The sequence below is a fragment of the Podarcis vaucheri genome (genome assembly GCF_965113315.1).
Source record: "Podarcis vaucheri genome assembly, chromosome: W".
Lineage (NCBI taxonomy): Eukaryota > Metazoa > Chordata > Lepidosauria > Squamata > Lacertidae > Podarcis > Podarcis vaucheri.
Genome location: NC_138757.1, coordinates 11,778,081 through 11,796,291, shown reverse-complemented (window position 1 = coordinate 11,796,291; position 18,211 = coordinate 11,778,081). Strand labels below are relative to the sequence as shown.

Here is an 18,211-nt window from a genome sequence, read left to right as displayed (position 1 = left end):
GAGTCCTGGTGGTGTACGGAGACAGTGGCTGGGCGTTGGAGCAGTTGGTGGCAAGCTTTAACTGTCTGCAGCGACGCTGGAGCGGCTAGGATCTGAGGATCAGGAAAGCACTCAGCGTCGGCTACTGGAACAGTTTGAACTGCCAGAGGACCACAGTAGGCGACTCACAGAGCGGCTACACCAGTTGCAGAGCCAGGCGGGACCTGAGGGTCAACAGAGGCAGCAGCTAGAAGCCGGTGAGTGCCAGCCAGGACCATCCGGTTGGACTCTAAAGAGAGAGTCAGGAGAGATTGCTGGAGACCCCACAGATGGGGCTCAGCAAGCACCAGCAGAGATGGCAGATTTCCAGTCTTCCCAAGTTGTAAATATTGGGGGAGGCATCCCTTTTGAACTTCTCTCAGAGAGCAACTGGCTGAGTTGGTCAATTAAAATGCAGCAGTTGTTAAGGAGAGATGGACTATGGGACTGTGTTGAAACTGAGGTTTTGAGACGGGACTCTGCTGACAAAAAACGGCTGGATGAAAGGGCCCGTACCCAAATTATGCTGTGTTTGAGCAACTCTCAGTTATTGCATGTAGCAAATGCCAGCACAGCATTTGAGTGCTGGAATTTATTAAGGGCAATGCATGTCAGAGAAACTGCTGGAACTATCATTTCTCTGACCAGAAGGCTGTTCAGGACTGTTATGAAAGAAGGTGAGAGTTTGGCAACTCATCTTCAAACGCTGAAATCTCTGTTTCTTCAACTACAACAGAGAGGTAAGCGTTATGATGAGACTGACCAAACCTACATTATCCTTTCAAGTTTGCCTGAAAGCTGGTTGCCTGTGATTAACAGCATGGAGAGTATGCGTCCCCGAGATCTGACCCTTGAGTATGTGGTTGGAAGATTGACCGAAGAAGCAGAAAGAAGGTCAGATAGACAGGCTGAACTCCAAGAGCGGAGGAGTTACAGCAAAGGGGGTCAGCAGCAGAATCTGCCAATGGAGCAACGCCAAGGTTTGGACTTGGCCATGGCGGTGAGGAGGTGCTATAGATGTAACCAACCCGGGCATCTCCAACGTCAATGCAGGGCAAGACTTCCAGGAGACGACATGGAGCAGAGACAGCAATCGACACAGAAACGTAAGCAGAAGGGGTTCTCTTCAGGGAAGAAGAACACGCGTTCTGCTCAGTTTGTGTCTGCATTTTCTCGGGAGGAGAGAAAGATACCTCGGGGAACATGGTTGCTGGACTCTGGCAGCAGCAGGATTATCTGCAATAGTCGGGAGGACTTTAAGACCCTGGAGAAGCCAGCTGATGGAAAAGACTCAATTTATCTTGCTGATGGTCGTAGAAGCAAGATTGATGGCCAGGGAACATGTTTCCTGCAGTGCTTGAACACTATTCTACCAGAGACTCTGTTTGTCAGCAGTTTGGACTATTGTCTACTGTCTGTAAGCTGTTTGATTAATGCAGGGTATAGTGTTAAGTTCACGCAGGATGGCTGTCTGATAAAGAATGGAACTCAGGTATGTGGCCATGCAAAGTTGGAAAATGGGTTATATGTAATGCAGGACAAGCCAGTTAAAGCAGCCCAGGTGGTTCAGGATAATTTGCCAGTTCATAAGGGGTGTGTACATCAACTGCACAGAAAACTGGGTCACGCCAATTTCCGTGTGCTTTCAGAGATGCAAAAGGTGTGCAAGAACCTAAAAGTAAATAGCTGTAACTGTTTCCTAGATTGCAATGTATGTAAAATGGCCAAATCTAAGAGGAAGCCTGTGGCTTCTAAAAGTGACAGAGTATCTAAAGAGGTTTTAGAACTTGTCCATTGTGACGTGATAGGCCCTTTTCCACAGAAGACTGAAGGGGGCGCCAGATATGCTTTTCTGGTAATAGATGACAAATCACGTTTTAGTTGGCTATTTTTGTTAAAGCAGAAATCTGAGTGTTTCCCCACATTCAGAGAATGGGTTGCCCAAGCTGAAAAGCTCTTCGCTCGGCCTGTTGTGCAGCTGCAAACAGATAGGGGTGGAGAATTTCTGAACAAACAATTTGGGGCATGGTTGCGACGTAAGGGGATCACTCACCGCTTGACTAACCCTTATAGCCCTGCTGAAAATGGTCTGTGTGAAAGACGTGGGGCTGTGATACAGTCAGTAAAGGACTGCCTGCTAGTGGATGCAGGATTGGGCCACAACCATAGGCTGTGGGGCGAGGCTTTTCTGACCGCGAACTTTTTGATTAATAGAACCTGGTCTAGCTCTATAAAAGATATTCCATATCGTGTGTTGTTTGGGAAAGAACCAGAGTGGACAATGCTCCATAATTGGGGTTCTTGGGCACATGTAAACATTCCCAAAGCTCAGCACCAGAAAGGGGGCGCTAGAGTGCAGAAACTGCGGTTTGTGGGATATCAGTCCTATGGCAAAGGGTGGCGTTTCAATTTACGCCCAGGACGCGTGGTTCTGTCGCGAAGTGCAGACTTCGCTGACCAGGACAGATGGACTGCGATCCATGCCAACCCTGATTGCCTACTGCCCCTGCAAGTAAGAGAAGAGGCTTCTTCTCAGCCATTGGCAACACAGGAGCAGAATGAGGAGGAGGCACAGATTTCCCCAAAAGATGTGGCAATAGATAATACTTCTCCAGAGGAAGAGGAAGAAGAGCCAGAGATAAGGGGGGAAGAAGAAGTAGTTGTGCCTAGGTGCTCCCAGCGTTCAAACAAGGGTGTACCTCCTCAGCGTTTGACCCTAGGAGGAGTGAGAGTATGCAATGTGAGTTGTGTGGAACCACAAAGTTATAATGAAGTCTTAGACTTACCCCCTGGGGAACGTGCTTTGTGGGAACAAGCTATGAAAGAAGAAATGGACTCTTTTAAACGTAACGAAGTGTTTGAGGTCATAATGACGCCACCTGGTGGCAGAGTGGTGTCATGCAAGTGGGTTTACAAAAGAAAAACCCTTGCATCTGGGGAACCACGTTTTCGAGCCAGATTAGTAGCCAGAGGGTTCACTCAGATTAAAGGGGAGAGTTATGATGAAGTGTTTTCTCCCACGGTAAAGAGTGAAACTTTCCGTTTAATGCTTTCCATTGCTGCTGTAAAACAACTAGCAGTGCACCATTTTGATGTTGATGCTGCATATCTGCATGCAAATTTAGACCATGAAGTGTTAATGAGACAACCCCCTGGGTTTGAAGAGGAGAATGGTGCAGTCTGGCGTTTGAGAAAGGCTGTTTACGTTCTCAAACAAAGTGGAAGGTGTTGGAACCAGTGTTTAAATGAAGCCCTTGTAAAACTTGGTTTTAAAAGGAGTGTGGCTGATCCATGCTTGTACACCAAGGGGACAGGCAACAAATATCTAATGCTCTTAGGTTTTGTTGATGATTTGCTTGTGGCAGGGAGTTCCACAGATGAGATCCAGAAGCTCACAAGTCAACTAGAAAAGAGGTTTAAGCTTAAAGCCTTAGGGCCTGTGAGCAATTACTTGGGAGTAGAAGTAAGGCAGAAAGCAGATGGAAGCTTCCTATTGAGCCAGAAAGAGAAAATTCTTCATTTAATAGAGCAGTTTGGCATGGAAAACTGCAAGCCAGTTCAGACTCCCATGACACCAGATTTCCCAAAGACACTGTGTGATGATGAATTTGATCAGCCTGAGTTGTATCACTCAAAAATAGGATCACTGTTGTATTTAAGCCAGTGGACAAGGCCAGACATTGCATGTGCTACAAATGTTCTGAGCCAACGTGTATCTAAACCCAGTACTGCCAATTGGTGTGCTTTGAAAAGGCTTATCAGATATCTAAAGGGGACATTAAATGTATGTTTGAAGATCTCTAGTACACAAGATGAAAAACTAGAAGTATTTGTTGATGCGGACTGGGGAAGCTGTGTAGCTACTAGAAAATCTACAAGTGGAATGGTTATGATGTTTGCCAATTCCATAATTGGATGGAGGTCAAAGAAACAAGGATTTGTTGCGACCTCATCCTGTGAGGCAGAATATGGGAGCCTATCGCTAGCATGCAATGAAATCATGTGGTTTATATAGATACTAAAAGATCTAGATTGTAAAGTAGATTTGCCTATCCAAGTGTATGAAGATAGCCAATCGTGCATTGCATTAGCGGGCTCGGAAATAATGAAATCCGCATTAAAACATATTGCTATCCGTCATGCGAATGTGAGAGATTGTGTACAGAATGGGGTAATCAAACTGGAGTATTGTCAGTCACAAGATAATAATGCTGATTTGTTTACCAAGCCTTTGCCAGCAACATGCCATAATGAATTGATGACAAAACTGGGTTTATGTATATAATGTATTGTTGTATTGTTGTAATGTATTGTTTCTGTTGGGGTTTTTCGCATTTAAGAAACAGAAGGGGTGTCACGGCTAAAATGGCCGCTGTTTCTTTAATGCGAATAAAGCTGGGTCAGCATGACTCAGCGGTCTGCACCAAGTTGTATATATAAGTGAGAAATGTTAGTTTGGGCTGTGGCTGGTGTTTGGGTTGGTTGGTGCTGGTGTGTATAGTTATTCAGTCGTGTTTTGCACAAAGACTTTTAAGAATAAAACTCTGCAAGGATAGTCTCGTGGACTCTTTTTGTGCCGACAAGGAGACTGAGGAGACAAAGGGAGGTCAGAACCCTTTCCTTCTTTTTTTGCTTTTTACAAACACTGACAAAACACTGCTTTCCTGACAATATGGTTCTTGAAAGCTCTATGAACTTTTACCTTGTCATACCACAAGTATGCATGCCATCCAAAAGCATTGTTAAACCCTTCCAAATCCAAAATATCAGTGTTCTCCAGAAGCAGCCAGTCTTTCAACCAGCAGAAAGCTGCTGATTCATAATACAACCTTAAGTCTGGCAGGGCAAACCCCCCTCTTTCCTTAGCATCAGTTAATATTTTAAATTTTATTCTGGGCTTTTTGCCCTGCCAGACAAATTTGGAAATAATTTTAAGATATTATTCATAACCTCTTTCAATGGGAATAACAAGGCATTTCTCATTTCTTTATAGTATCCTGATGTAAATCCATCCAGTCCCAGGGCTTTGCCTCTCTTCAATTCTTTTATCACCTCTTTAATCTCTTCCACTTCTATTGGGGTATTCAGCTGGGCTTTTTGTTCTGTCGAGATCTTCTGCACCTTTTTATCTTTAAGAAATTTTTCTATTCTCCTTAAGTTATTTCTCTCTTTATTGTTATATAATTGACTGTAAAAGTCCAAGAATCCTTTTCTGATTCCTTTCGGGTTAACAATCTCATCACCATTTACAATAATTCTGTTAATCGTGTTCTGTTCTTTTCTCTTTTTGATTTGCCATGCAAGTAGTTTCCCTGATTTGTTAGCGAACTCAAATTTTTTCTGTTGTAGTCTCTTTATATTCCATTCTACTTCTTGATTTATCATCATTGCAAATTGGGTTTGTAGAGTCTTAATTTCTTGTTTAATTTTAACATTGTTTGGTTTTTTAATTAATTTCTGCTCATTGTCCATAATCTGCTTCAAGATTTCCTTTTTCCCTTTTTCTCTGTATTTATTCTTTAATGAGTTCTGTTGTATAAAAAATCCTCTCATAACTGCTTTGCTTGCATCCCAAACAGTGTTCATCTTTGTACCTTTGTTGATGTTATCCATAAAATATTCCGATAGTTTCTTTTGTGCTTTTTCCACAATATTCTGATCGTCCAACAAGTAGTCATTAATTCTCCATCTAAAGGTTCTTTCTTCAAAACCCTTTATTTCTAGTTTTATTGGATTATGGTCTGAAATCACTTTAGGTTGTATTTCTACTTGCTGGATTCTTGGAGTCAGTTCATTTGAGACCCATGTTTGGTCGATTCTAGACATTGACTGATTCGGCTCTGAATAGTAAGTGAATTGCTTCTCCAATGGATGTCTAAGTCTCCAGATATCAACCAAATTACAATTCTTAATCATCGAGAAAAAAGTTTTTGGTAATTTCCCTTCTTTATTTGTTCCTTCTCTTAGTCTGTCCATTTCCAATGACACCACCCTAGTCATATCTCCCATTATTACGATTTTCTGGTCCAAATATTCAAATAATTTTTCTTCCAATACTTTGTAAAAATCAGTCTTATTTCCATTAGGTGCATAGATCCCGACAATTATTAAATTTTCGCCCTGCCATTTGATTTGGACTGCTATAATTCTTCCTTCCTCATCTTTGAAAATTTGTTTAGCATCAATTTTGTTTTTGATATATAACACAACTCCCCCTTTTTTCTCCTTGTCCAAAGATACAAATTCATTCCCTAATCTTTTATTAATCAAAATTTTCCTGTGTCTTCTTGCCACATGTGTTTCTTGTAAACAAATGATATCCAAATTTTTCTTCCTTAAGAATTGTTCAATTTTATTTCGTTTCCTTTTATCATTCATCCCATTAATATTCCAGCTCCAAAGTTTTAAAGCCATCGTCGGATCAAATTAAATAAATTTAATTTAAGTTTAGTTATAACCTAGCTTCTTTTGTTCCTTCTTCTTCTTCTACTTCTTCTTCTTCAGATCTCATTCCTTGGTCTTCTTCCTCTTCTGCTGATTCTGACTCATCCTTGGGTCCCGCTCCTCCTCCTGCTCCTTTTTCTTCTTCTTCTTCCACTTGCAGTTCTTTGTATCTTCTCGTGAATTTCCCTATTTCTTCTGGGCTTGTCAATCTGTGTTTCTTAGTTTTGTAGAAGAATGAAATTCCTTCTGGATATTCCCATCTAACGTCAATCTTATTTCTCTTCAGAATCTGTACCAGTGGCTTGTAAGGGTCTCTTCGTTTCAACAGCCGAATTGGTATATCTTTAAAGATGATTATGTAGCTCCCATCAATGTTTAATCTTTTCTCTCTATTCTTTTGTAATATCAAATTTCTCATCTCTCGATCTCTGAACGTAATTAAACAATCCCCAGGAAACTTCTTTGCCTTTGTTGTTCTTACTCTCATTCTGAATGCATTTTGTACTGTTTTTCCAACTTCCTCTATTGGCATCTCCAGCCACTGCACAATTTCTGTTATCAGTCTATCTTTAATGTTTTCATTCTGTATTTCCGGTACTGATCTCAGCCTCAGATTAACTTCCCTCTGTCTCAATTCATTCATAGCAATTGCATCTTTAATTTCTTCCTGGGATTTATTTATTTCATTCATCTCCACCTTCAATTTTTCTTCCTCTCGCTTCACTTTCCTCATTTCCGATTTTGTCTTTTTCAACCCCTCTTCTACTGATTGTGTTCTTTTAGAAACCTCTTTTATTTGTCCTCTCAGTTCATTAACTGTCTCATCATTTTTTTTATCCATTTTCCCAATTTTATTATCTACTTGTTCCATTTTGTTATCTACTTGTTCCATTTTTTATTCTAAATTCTTTTGGCTTTGTTTAATATCTGCAAACATCTTCAATATTTCTGTTCTGAAATCCGACTCTTGCTTAGATGCCCTCCTGTCAATTGGCTTCCCCCCTTCCACCCCTTTCTTTTGTTCCATTTCCCAAGTCTCTTATCACTTCCTCCTAATCAAATCACAAATATATTTAATTTACAAATTTCAGTTCAAAAAACACACACAACACAATTGAATAATCAGGGAAATGACAAAAGTATCTTATCCAAGTCTTTTGCTAATGAGGATAACTTATAATACCACCAAAAGTCAAATACCAAAGTACTTAATCCCTCATTAATTTCTGGGAGATGGGGGACATACCACCACCATATAATGATAATCTTCTTGCCCCCAAATGGGCTAATCCTTAATTGGAGTCTTCCCTTTAATTTTATATTTGTAATCCAAATACGTTTGTAATCCCAATATAATCCAAGTGAGATTGTAATCCAGATGAAAAATCCCAATGAGTTGAATCTAGTAAAAACCAATAAAGTTTTATTCCAAAGGAGACATCCAAGCAAAAATTGGGTCCAGATAAATTTGCAGACCAATAAAAGAGGGAAGAGGAAGAGACATAAAAAAATAGTGAACCTAATTCCAAATTCAAATTAGACTTCTTTTAAACTGCCCAGGATTGGTAATATATTATTAATAGAACATCAGCCATTGCTGTCCATAAATATCCCAAAGGGTAAAATCCACCGAGAGTGAAACAAAGAACCAAGTAGGAGCCAAGGTCACTTTAGAAAAAATTTCCACCAACTTAGAAGGAAACTCAGAAAAACAAATTGTAGTGGCACAGTCCCACCACTGGGGAATTTATATCCAAATTTAAAGGGGCAAAAAAGGGGAAAAAATAGAGTTATTTAATCCAAATTCCCAAATTCCATCTGTTATTTTATTATGTCCAAAGTTTATATCCAATTTGGAAAAATATAAAAATTGAAGAATGGAAAAACAGGAGGTATATGCCAAATTGTTATAACTGTAGCCTTTGCAAAATGCACTTTGTCTTTAAAAGTGAAAGCGGTGTAGCGGTAAACTTCGTTCTTTGATTATCCTCCGTATCATCGCAGATCTTTATACACCCCTTTAGTTACATTCTGTTCCCCTAATAATCCAGTTACTCCTTTGCATTCTTCCAAGTTACACAAACTTACTTTTAACTTCTTTATCTTGTTTCTAAAAGTTACGGGGAAACGGAAACAATAGCCACTAATGGCGACTTACTTTCATTTTCCAGCTCTGCATACGTTGCTGCGTCAAAAGTGATTCCAGATGACAGTTGAACTCGGAAAATAAAATCTTACTTTATCTGGAGCCTTCCTTGGATCACACCTTCAAATTAGCACTTAAATTGAGTCCAAATTTCCTTAGTTTTGAGAGCGGAGCGCTGTTCTTCGCAAGCTCGGGGCTTCGCTATTCGGATGCAGCAATGGCTTCCCGATAGCCCACTAACCCATTCCGCTGTACTTTTTGCCCTTTTTAGGGTTACCTGACGGCCGGACGAGTAGTTTTCGGGCACTGCCGAGAACCTGATATCCTGGACACCTTCCAGAGACTTTCTGGGGAGCTACTGCGCCCTGTAGCCCCCCTTTTCCATCCGAAATAGCTGGGATCTCTCGCTCCGAGAAATCCCTCGCTTGCGGCAAGATCGCGCGCCACCGGAAGTCCTGACCATGGGAGCATTTCAGCCATGTTCTTGAGTTTGTTTAAAATCTAAAACAGCTTATCTTGTATTCCTTTCTTTGAATTTGTGCCATTTAGGTTTTAAAACCTTTTTGTAAAAGCAGCACTAGAATTTTCACAGCTGAGTCCTCAACCCTTTATTACTGTGCTTTCTTCAAGTTGGGCTTTCTTTAAAACTTGCCATTTAGGTTTTCAAACCTTTTTTGTAAATTCAGTATTAGAATCTGTACTTTTGGGTCCTCAATGCTTTATTACTGCACTTTGCTTTACCTAGGTCGAGCTAGGATTATAATACTTCAGAATTTTGGGGGGTTCTACCCCTTTTTTTGAATTTTGGTCATTTAAAGTTTATGATTTTTCTATTTCCTTTTGAGGAAACTGAACAGTTCAGTGAAACGAGGTTTGTAGCCAGCATCCAGTTAAGGCTTTGTTCTATTTTAGGTTTTTCTATTTTTTTCCTTAAGCTTTTTGATTTTTATTATTTAGTTTATTGTCACAAGATAATATTTCTAGTCGATTACTTCTCGTTTCAGGGATTTTCATGGTATTTCATTTGTTTTGTGCAATTTCTCAGTTCCGTGACTGTCTTTTTTCTATTGGTTTCTAAAGGGGCTCTGATGCAGCTGCTCGGCCATCAGATGGAGTAGTTGTTGGTCAGCCAAAACCTCCTGCCATATTCTCTTGCAGGCACAGCAACAGTCAGATCTCTTGGCTCAGGGAACGCCACATTATTGCATGGAGGGGACCATTTGGTTCTCTGGGCAGTGGTGCGGGGGCCAGAAAGGCACTTTGCCTCAAAACCTGAGCCATCCACAGGTGGTCCAGCTCCATCAGGAACTCTACTGCTTGCTGCCATGCCACAGAGAGGAAATGGCTTGGTCTTCCCTGGTCTCCTGCACTCCAGAAGGATCCCTCAGTGATCTGGATCAGCCCCTCTGTGCTGCTGCATCTCTGCAGATGGCAAAAAGAGAGGGGAAACTTGCACCAGTCTCACCCCTTGCTACCTCACCTAGAGGATAGAGGCCTGTCCCTGCCTTCTCAGCTTCTGCTCTGTTGCTCTTCCTGCTAAAGGACCTAATCCTGGCTATGGTGCCACGGTGGGAGCCCTCCAAATCCTCTGTCTGTTGCCATGAGGCAGCAAATCAGCTGGGAATCCAGAGAGAGGAAGAGATTTGGAGACTGGCTGCTGACACTGTGGGAAGCGGGTTCTCCAGCTGTCTGGCCTCCCCCCTCAGGGAGAGAGTTACTTTCTGAGCAAGCCCTGGAGATTCCCAACATCTCTCTTAGGCCAGTAGAAGCTTGAGTGCCCCATACATGAAAGGAAACTGGAGGAGGTATTCAACCACTTTCTCCAGGAGATGTTAAGGTAAGATGGAGAAAGCACAGACGGCCACTTCTCTGCCCTCCATTGTAGACCTCGGAGTGATCTTATGGAAGGCCTCCAGCAACACCTCCACCAGTCAGAGATAAAGGAGAGGGTCACTCAGATGGTACCAGGAAGTGGGGCTGTTTCAGGACCCTTGGGCTGAAGTTCTTGTTCTGACATTGTGAGGTCCCTCCCAACAAACATATGTCATGGCCACCCAATGGCATGAGGTGGACTCTCCTACTTCAAGGCAGAGCTTCTTCTCTCCTACCCTGGCAGCATCCTACCTCCACTGCTTTGCTGCAGCAAGTGGGAGACGTCCAAGGGCTCGAAGGTGCTCTCAACAGCAAGGACACTGGCCAAGAAACACTTGGCCTCCAAGAGCTGCTCTGCAGGAAGGAAGGTGACCTGAAACAAGAGATGAAGGTCAGAGATGTCCACAGGGAGAACTCATTCATTCATTCATTCAGAGCATTTGTACTCTTCAGCCAAAAAGACTCTCAGAGAGGCTTATATGAAATATGTTTTTTCCCTTTCCCTTTCAAACAACAGTACAAAGTTAGTATCCATTATGTAGAAATATCAGTTAACCCTTTCCCAGATTTACATAATATTTCTTTAATGCCAAACAGCATATAGAATGCTATTTAAAATAAGATTCAACCAACTACAATATAGATGACTAAATTTTCCTTTACAGCATTCATTCTCCCCTTCTAAAATATTTGCCCCAAAAGTTTCCTTTGACCTTTGATAGCTATTTGCCAAACTTGATGGTACCATTATTCTACATCCTAAAGCTAAGTCCCCTGGAAATGCCAACTTTCACCTACCTCCAGGAGTCTTTGAAATGCCATATTCTAATCCAAATAAGCAAGGGTCACTACAGCAAACCTCTGCCAACTTCTCCACACTGAGGATGCCAGAACCTCAATTCATATAGTCACAGCCTCTGTTGCTTGGTGACATGGAACGCATGGCCACAATGCCAAGATTCCAGGAGAGTCCATGTGGCCTAGTGGTTAGAGTGTTGGGCTTGGACCTGGGAGAGCAGGGTTCAATTTCCTGCTCAGCCATGAGACGCACTGGGTGATCTTGGGCTAGCCACTCCCTGTCAGCCTAACCAGCCTCTCAGGGTTGTTGTGAGAAGATGGGGAGAAGGATAAATATGGACATCACCTTGAGCTGTTTGGAAGAAAGGAGGAATATTCTGTAAATGTCATAAACAGAGCCATAAAATACCAATTGTGAAAAGCTGACCCATACTAGTTGCACAGTATTTCTTCTTTTTTTTAATAATTTTTTTTATTAAGTTTTAACAATGCACAATATAAAAGAAAAAATACAAAGACAAGGACAAGAGAAATATAAAAACAGAGCATACATACTGCAAAATACAACAATACAAACATTAAGCACAAAAATACAAAAATACATACATTAAAAAACTAATAATAAAAAAGAAAAAACACATATAGGAAAAACACAAAAATTCCCTCTTTCTTAATTTTATATCTTAAATTCACATATTTTCCTGACTTCCTCACATCCCCCGTTCTTGTATCCCTTTTAAAAGTTGGTTCAGCAAGTTAATAGCCCTTAGTTTGTCTATTGTTAGTTTAATCTTAAATTTTATCTTGTTGCTAGAGCCCCCACAGTTCATTTCAATGTCATCAGCATTCAAAAATGTTTCTGCAAATAGATTTTAAATTTCCCCCAATCTTCTTCCACTTGCTCTTCTCCCTGGTCTCGAATTCTGCCAGTCATCTCCGCCATCTCCATGTAGTCAATTAGTTGCATCTGCCAGTCTTCCACGGTGGGTAGATCTTCTGTCTCCCAATGTTTTGCTATAAGAATTCTTGCTGCTGCTGTAGCGTACATAAAGAAAGTTCTATCTGTTAAATTTCTTCCAGTCTTCATCCGCCGTCTCTTTCCCCTGGTCACGGATTCTGCCAGTCATTTCAGCCAGTCCCATGTAGTCAATCACCTTCATCTGCCATTCTTCCAGAGTGGGTAGATCTTGTGTCTTCCAATACTTTGCGATGAGTATTCTTGCTGCTGTTGTAGCATACATAAAAAAAATCTGCCTTTCTTTGACACCAATTGGCCGACAATGCCCAAGAGAAAGGCCTCTGGTTTCTTAGGGAAAGTACATTTAAGTACCTTTTTCATTTCATTATATATCGTTTCCCAGAAAGCCTTAATCTTCGGGCACGTCCACCAAAGGTGAAAAAAAGTACCTTCTGTTTCTTTACATTTCCAACGCTTATTATCAGGCAAATGATAGATTTTTGCAAGCTTGACTGGGGTCATGTACCACCTATAAATCATTTTCCTAATATTCTCTCTTAAGGCATTACATGCCGTGAATTTTATACCGGTGGTCCACAACTGTTCCCAGTCAGCAAACATAATGTTATGACCAATGTCTTGTGCCCACTTAATCATAGCTGATTTAACTGTTTCATCCTGTGTATTCCATTTCAGCAACAAGTTATACATTCTTGACAGATTTTTAGCATTGGGTTCTAACAGCTCTGTTTCTAGTTTTGATTTCTCCACCTGGAAGCCAATTTTCCTGTCCTCCTTTTCAGTTCATTATAAATCATTTCCCAGAAAGCCTTAATCCTTGGGCACGTCCACCAAAGGTGAAAGAAAGTACCTTCAATTTCTTTACACTTCCAACATTTATTATCAGGCAAATGATATATCTTTGCAAGCTTGACTGGGGTCATGTACCACCTATATATCATTTTCATAATATTCTCTCTTAAGGCATTACATGCTGTGAATTTAATTCCGGTGGTCCACAACTTCTCCCAGTCAGCGAACGTAATGTTATGGCCTATGTCTTGTGCCCATTTTATCATTGCCGATTTTATTGTTTCTTCCTCAGTATTCCATTTCAACAGCAAATTATACATTCTCGAAAGTGTCTTTACATTGGGTTCTAACAATTCTGTTTCTAACTTTGATTTTTCCACCTGGAAACCATTTTTTTTGTCCAAGTTATAAACCTCTCTTATTTGAAAATAATGTAGCCAGTCTCGCACCTTCTCCTTAAGCTTGTCATAACTCTGCAATTTCAGTTTGTCACCTTCCTGTTCTAGAATTTTCCAGTATTTTGGCCATTTAGCCTCCATGTAGTTGCACAGTATTTCTTCAACGGGATTTTGTACTTGTTTCCTACGCTAGACGGAGAAGATCACTTCTAACTTGCCTGCATTTGGACTCAGCCGCAAGATAGAATAGCCGCAAGAAGAATAGTAAAAAATAAGTGAGTAATAATAGAAAAGGTGTAAAAGTGAATAAAAAATAATGTTATGAGTGAAAAAAGGGGTTTGTGTATATAATTAAAGAATGTATTGGTAGTAATTTTGACTCACAGGCCATTTTAATTTCACTGGTTGTCAGGTCTCTGGGTAAGGGCTAAGGCGGTATTCCCTTCTATGGTTCAGGCCTCCTGCAAGGATGCCATTACAGTTCTTCACAGAAAAAGAAAGAAGAAAAAGAAGAAATTATTTTTTAAAAAAACCAGCATAATTATTATAAAAAAGAAAAAGAAATAAAAAGAAATATATATAACAGCTGGGGAGGGCCCATGCTGTGTATGTTTTTCCCCGTGGTGGCCTCTGGCGTGCAGTTTCACCCTGAGCCCCGGGCTACTCTTGTCATGCCAGCTGCCAGAAAGTTAGGCCCAGGTCGGGTCTAGGCTATGCCAAGCAATTCTTTGTAGCCTCCCTGGCCCTCCTGGTAATTTCCTTTGTCCTTTTGGTGTCGGTGGCGGCAGCGGCAGAGGTAAGCTGGTGTTCAGCTGGTGAGGGACTCTTTTTTTCTTTCTGCTTTGTTTTCTGTTCAGCTCCAGTCCCAGCACAGTCCCAGCACAGCCAAGGTCACGGGGGGGGGGCTGGGGGCGGCTTTCCTGGCTGACACACCAGATGTCCCCTGCTCCCCTCCGGCAGCGGTGGTGGTTTGGGCAGCTTGGGGACCAGCCAGGCAGCGCAGTTGGTGTTGGCTGTCCTCAGGAGCTCCACACACCCCTGGCGCCTGCCATCTTGCCCCGCCTGTGATGGCCTGGGATTCGGATTCGGATGCTGAACCTGAGGAGTCCCAGCCTGCAGAGGATTCCCTGCCTCCAGAACCAGCTGAGCCGGGGCTGGGGCATGAGCCTGAAGGGTCCTCACCTGTGCTGGATTCCTCAGGTGCAGGCACCAGCTGAGTCTGCTCTGGCTCCTGATGGGGTGCAGGACCCATTGCCTGCAGGTGCTCCACTCTCAGCCCCGTCAAGGGAAGCTGAGGTTGCCTCTGGGTCCAGCAACCCTCCAGCTTCTCCTGAGCTGCAGAGATGCAGGGCAGAGAGGCGGAGGGAACTAAGTTCCCGCAGGAGGAGTGCTCACCTTCAGGCCAGAAGAGGCGAGTCACCTGAGGATCGGGACCGCCCTGTGCCTTGCGGCAGATAAAAGCCAGCCAGCCTCAGTCCCAAGTTGCGCGAGCAACTTCGTTGGTTGTCAGTTCCTGCCTCAACCCTGTCCTGCTATCCTGCCGGAGCTCCTGACCTCACCCGACTACCTGCCCTGCATCCAGCTTCAACTTTTACGGACTGTCTCCATACTGCACCTTCGACCTCGGACTGTGTGATGGCCTGGGAATCTGATTCAGAGGCTGAACCGGAGGAATCCCAGCCTGCACAGGAGTCCCCGCCTCCAGGGCCGGCTGAGCCGGGGCAGGGCCTTGAATCTGAAGGGCCCGCACCTGTGCCGGATCCTCAGGAGCAGACACCAAATGAATCCACTCTGGCTCCGGGGGTGATTGAGGACCCATTGCCTGCAGGTGCTCCTCTCCCAGCCCTGTCAGGGGAAGGTGAGGCAGCCTCTGGGTTCAGTAACCCTCCAGCCTCTCCTGCGCTGCAGAGGCTCAGGGCAGAGAGGCAGAGGGAACTAAGTTCTATCAGGAGGAGTGCTCGCCTTAAGGCCAGGAGAGGCGAGTCACCTGTGGGCCGGGACCGCCCTAGGCCCCAGAGGAGATAAAGGCCAGTCATCCCAGTCCCAGGTTGCGGGAGCAACATCGTTGGAAACCTGTTTCTGCCAGCACCCAGACCTGTTTTTCCAGAGTTCCCGACCACGATTCTTGCTTTGGACCCCGCTTCGCCCTTGGTGGACAGTCTCCAGACCCTCGACCAAGGACCGGACTCTGACCACGCCTCACGGTAACACACCCCCCCCCCCGGGGACCAGCACAGACTGGACTCGGACCCCGCCTCTTGGTTAGCCCACGGGACCAGCACACCGGCAGAAGTCCTTCAAATATTTTCAGATATACTTGATAGTTTCCTACGCTACACGGAGAAGATCACTTCCAACTTGACTGCATTTGGAGTCAGTCACAAGATTGAAAGCATCTGCTTTACAGTAAATTAACCACATCCTAGTATGGGAACAAGCCAGCTTGTTTCAACAAACGCTACCACCCTCCATACCCTCCAACATTTCTCAGATGAAAACAGGGACATCCTATTATACATGGGTGGGTGTCTACCCCAGCCCACGCCCCCTATGTGTTTCATCAAACTGCTGGTGGAATATGGGAGAAAGAGCAGGGCTAGCTGAGCTGCCCCAGTGGGACTTACTTTTAAGTAAGCTTCAAAGCCTGGTTCAAAGTTTGAACTTCAAACTGTGCATTGTTCAAGCTGTAGGCTACACCAAGTTCAAATGCAAGCGTGCTCATGTCTGAAATCTTGTCCCATTCAAGTCAGTGAGAGAACACAAAAGGATCTGCAACCCTTTTAAACAGTTAAAAGTGGGAATTTAAAAATCCACAGGCTTCCAAGGAATAACACTCAAAATGCTGGTTCTGACCTCCTGAATTTCTGCTTGTCACACTTCAGTTAAAGGGACACTAACTCTGCCAGTGCATCAGGGTGGGGATGGAGGGTGGGGAGAGGAGCCAGTCTATACCCTCAAGGTTACCTTTGCATATGTATACACACCATAATGGCACACATACACACATGCCAGAAGGGGATTAACACGGGCAACATGCCTACAGTTCAGTTGCCATGCCTGCTTCCTATCAACTGAACTCAGCCAGACAACACACACACACACACGCTTCTGAATCTGTTACATGCTCACAGCGTTGTGTTAGCACTTTCAAAGACTAACACAAATATTTATTTGCAGCCTCAAAGGGGGTTAATTGAAAACCTCAAGACACTTATTCCCAACACCAGCCCAACAGAGATTATGCAATGGCCAGTCTTTTAAAGACCCACAAAACGTAGAATCATAGAATCGTAAAGTTGGAAGGGGCCCTGGGGGTCATCTAGTCCAACCCCCTGAAATGCTCAAAGAGCTGCAGTTCTGCAGCAAGCAGGGAAACCAGAAATCAAATCCCCACTCAGCCATAGTGGTCACTAAGAGATCTTGGGCCACTCACCAACTCTCAGATGAACCTCCTTCACAGGCTTGTTGGAAGGATAACAGGGCAGGAGAAAGCTATAGATGTCCCCCTGAGTTCCTTGGAGTTTAAGGAGGAGCATAGGAAGTTGCAGTGTTTGTGGCAAATATGAAAGCAGCACAAAAAGGAGACCAATACGGTGCATGGATCAAACGTGGTGTTGTATAGTGGGAAAGATGGGCAACAGACAGCTCTTTTAAGCAACAGCTCTTTATTACAGCAGTTAGCACTGCTCTAAGTCTCTCTGAACAACAATGAAGCTGGTTGCCTTATATAATGCTCAATAACTTGTAACAGTAACAAATTGCAACTAACTACCAAATTGGTGAAAGCAACTCTCAATCCTTCATTTGCATACTGGTGGCCCAGAGTGAGAACTGCAGCCAGTCTGAATACATAACACCCCTCCCCACCTAGATAGGGTGTTAGGTCTCAATCCATAATAGTTGCTACCATGCACCATAGTTGAATGTTGCTATAATATTTGACTGAGGGGACGTGGGTGGCGCTGTGGGTTAAACCACAGAGCCTAGGACTTGCTGATCAGAAGGTGGGCGGTTCGAATCCCCGTGATGGGGTGAGCTCTCATTCTTTGGTCCCAGCTCCTGACAACCTAGCAGTTCAAAAGCATGTCAAAGTGCAAGTAGATAAATAGGTACCGCTCCGGTGGGGAGGTAAATGACGTTTCCATGCGCTGCTCTGGTTCGCCAGAAGCGGCTTAATCATGCTGACCACATGACCCGGAAGCTGTACACCGGCTCCCTCGGCCAATAAAGCAAGATGAACGGCGCAACCCCAGAGTCGGCCACGACTGGACCTAATGGTCAGGGGTCCCTTTATCTTTACCTTTATAATATTCGACAAACATATGATTCCACTATACACTAGTACAAGCTTAGTCAACTTCCCGAAACAGTACTGTACATAAGACCGCATAATCCCTTAGGAAGGCTGGGCAAGTACGGATCCAGTTAGACCAGTGAGGTCCCTCTGGGGAAACAGCCTGGCTGCCAAGACCTGAGGACATGCCCGCCAGAGACACAGGTGGGTGGCTCAACGTGGATGGATGGCTCGGCTCTGAGGTTTCTGTGTCTGATACAGTGGTGGCGGCTTCGGACTGTGGTTGTACAGGAGACTCCGGCAAGGGTGCAGGGACAGATGGGCTGTGTGCCGGAGAGTCTTCCCCAGTCTCGCTTAGTTGATCCTCAGCAGTACTCGGTGGTTGGCCAATTTCTGCCGGGGCCGTCGGAGGCACTGTCTCTGTGACCAAATCTCCAGCCTGGCGGCACAGCTGGTCAATGTTCCAACAC

The 18,211-nt window shown here is 43.7% G+C and overlaps 1 long non-coding RNA gene and 1 pseudogene across 2 annotated transcripts in view; both read right to left on the bottom strand.

Annotated features, from left to right (window-relative positions):
• Positions 1–18,211, bottom strand: part of LOC309523324 (large ribosomal subunit protein mL41 pseudogene) — a 280,354-nt pseudogene that overhangs the window by 33,849 nt on the left and 228,294 nt on the right. The gene's annotated exons all lie outside the window — the stretch shown is intronic.
• LOC309523389 lies at positions 10,753–13,958 on the bottom strand. The gene is made up of 3 exons (XR_014215340.1): positions 13,832–13,958; positions 11,279–11,630; positions 10,753–10,853 (listed from the first exon to the last, which is right to left on the bottom strand). It is a non-coding gene; the product is annotated as an uncharacterized lncRNA (long non-coding RNA).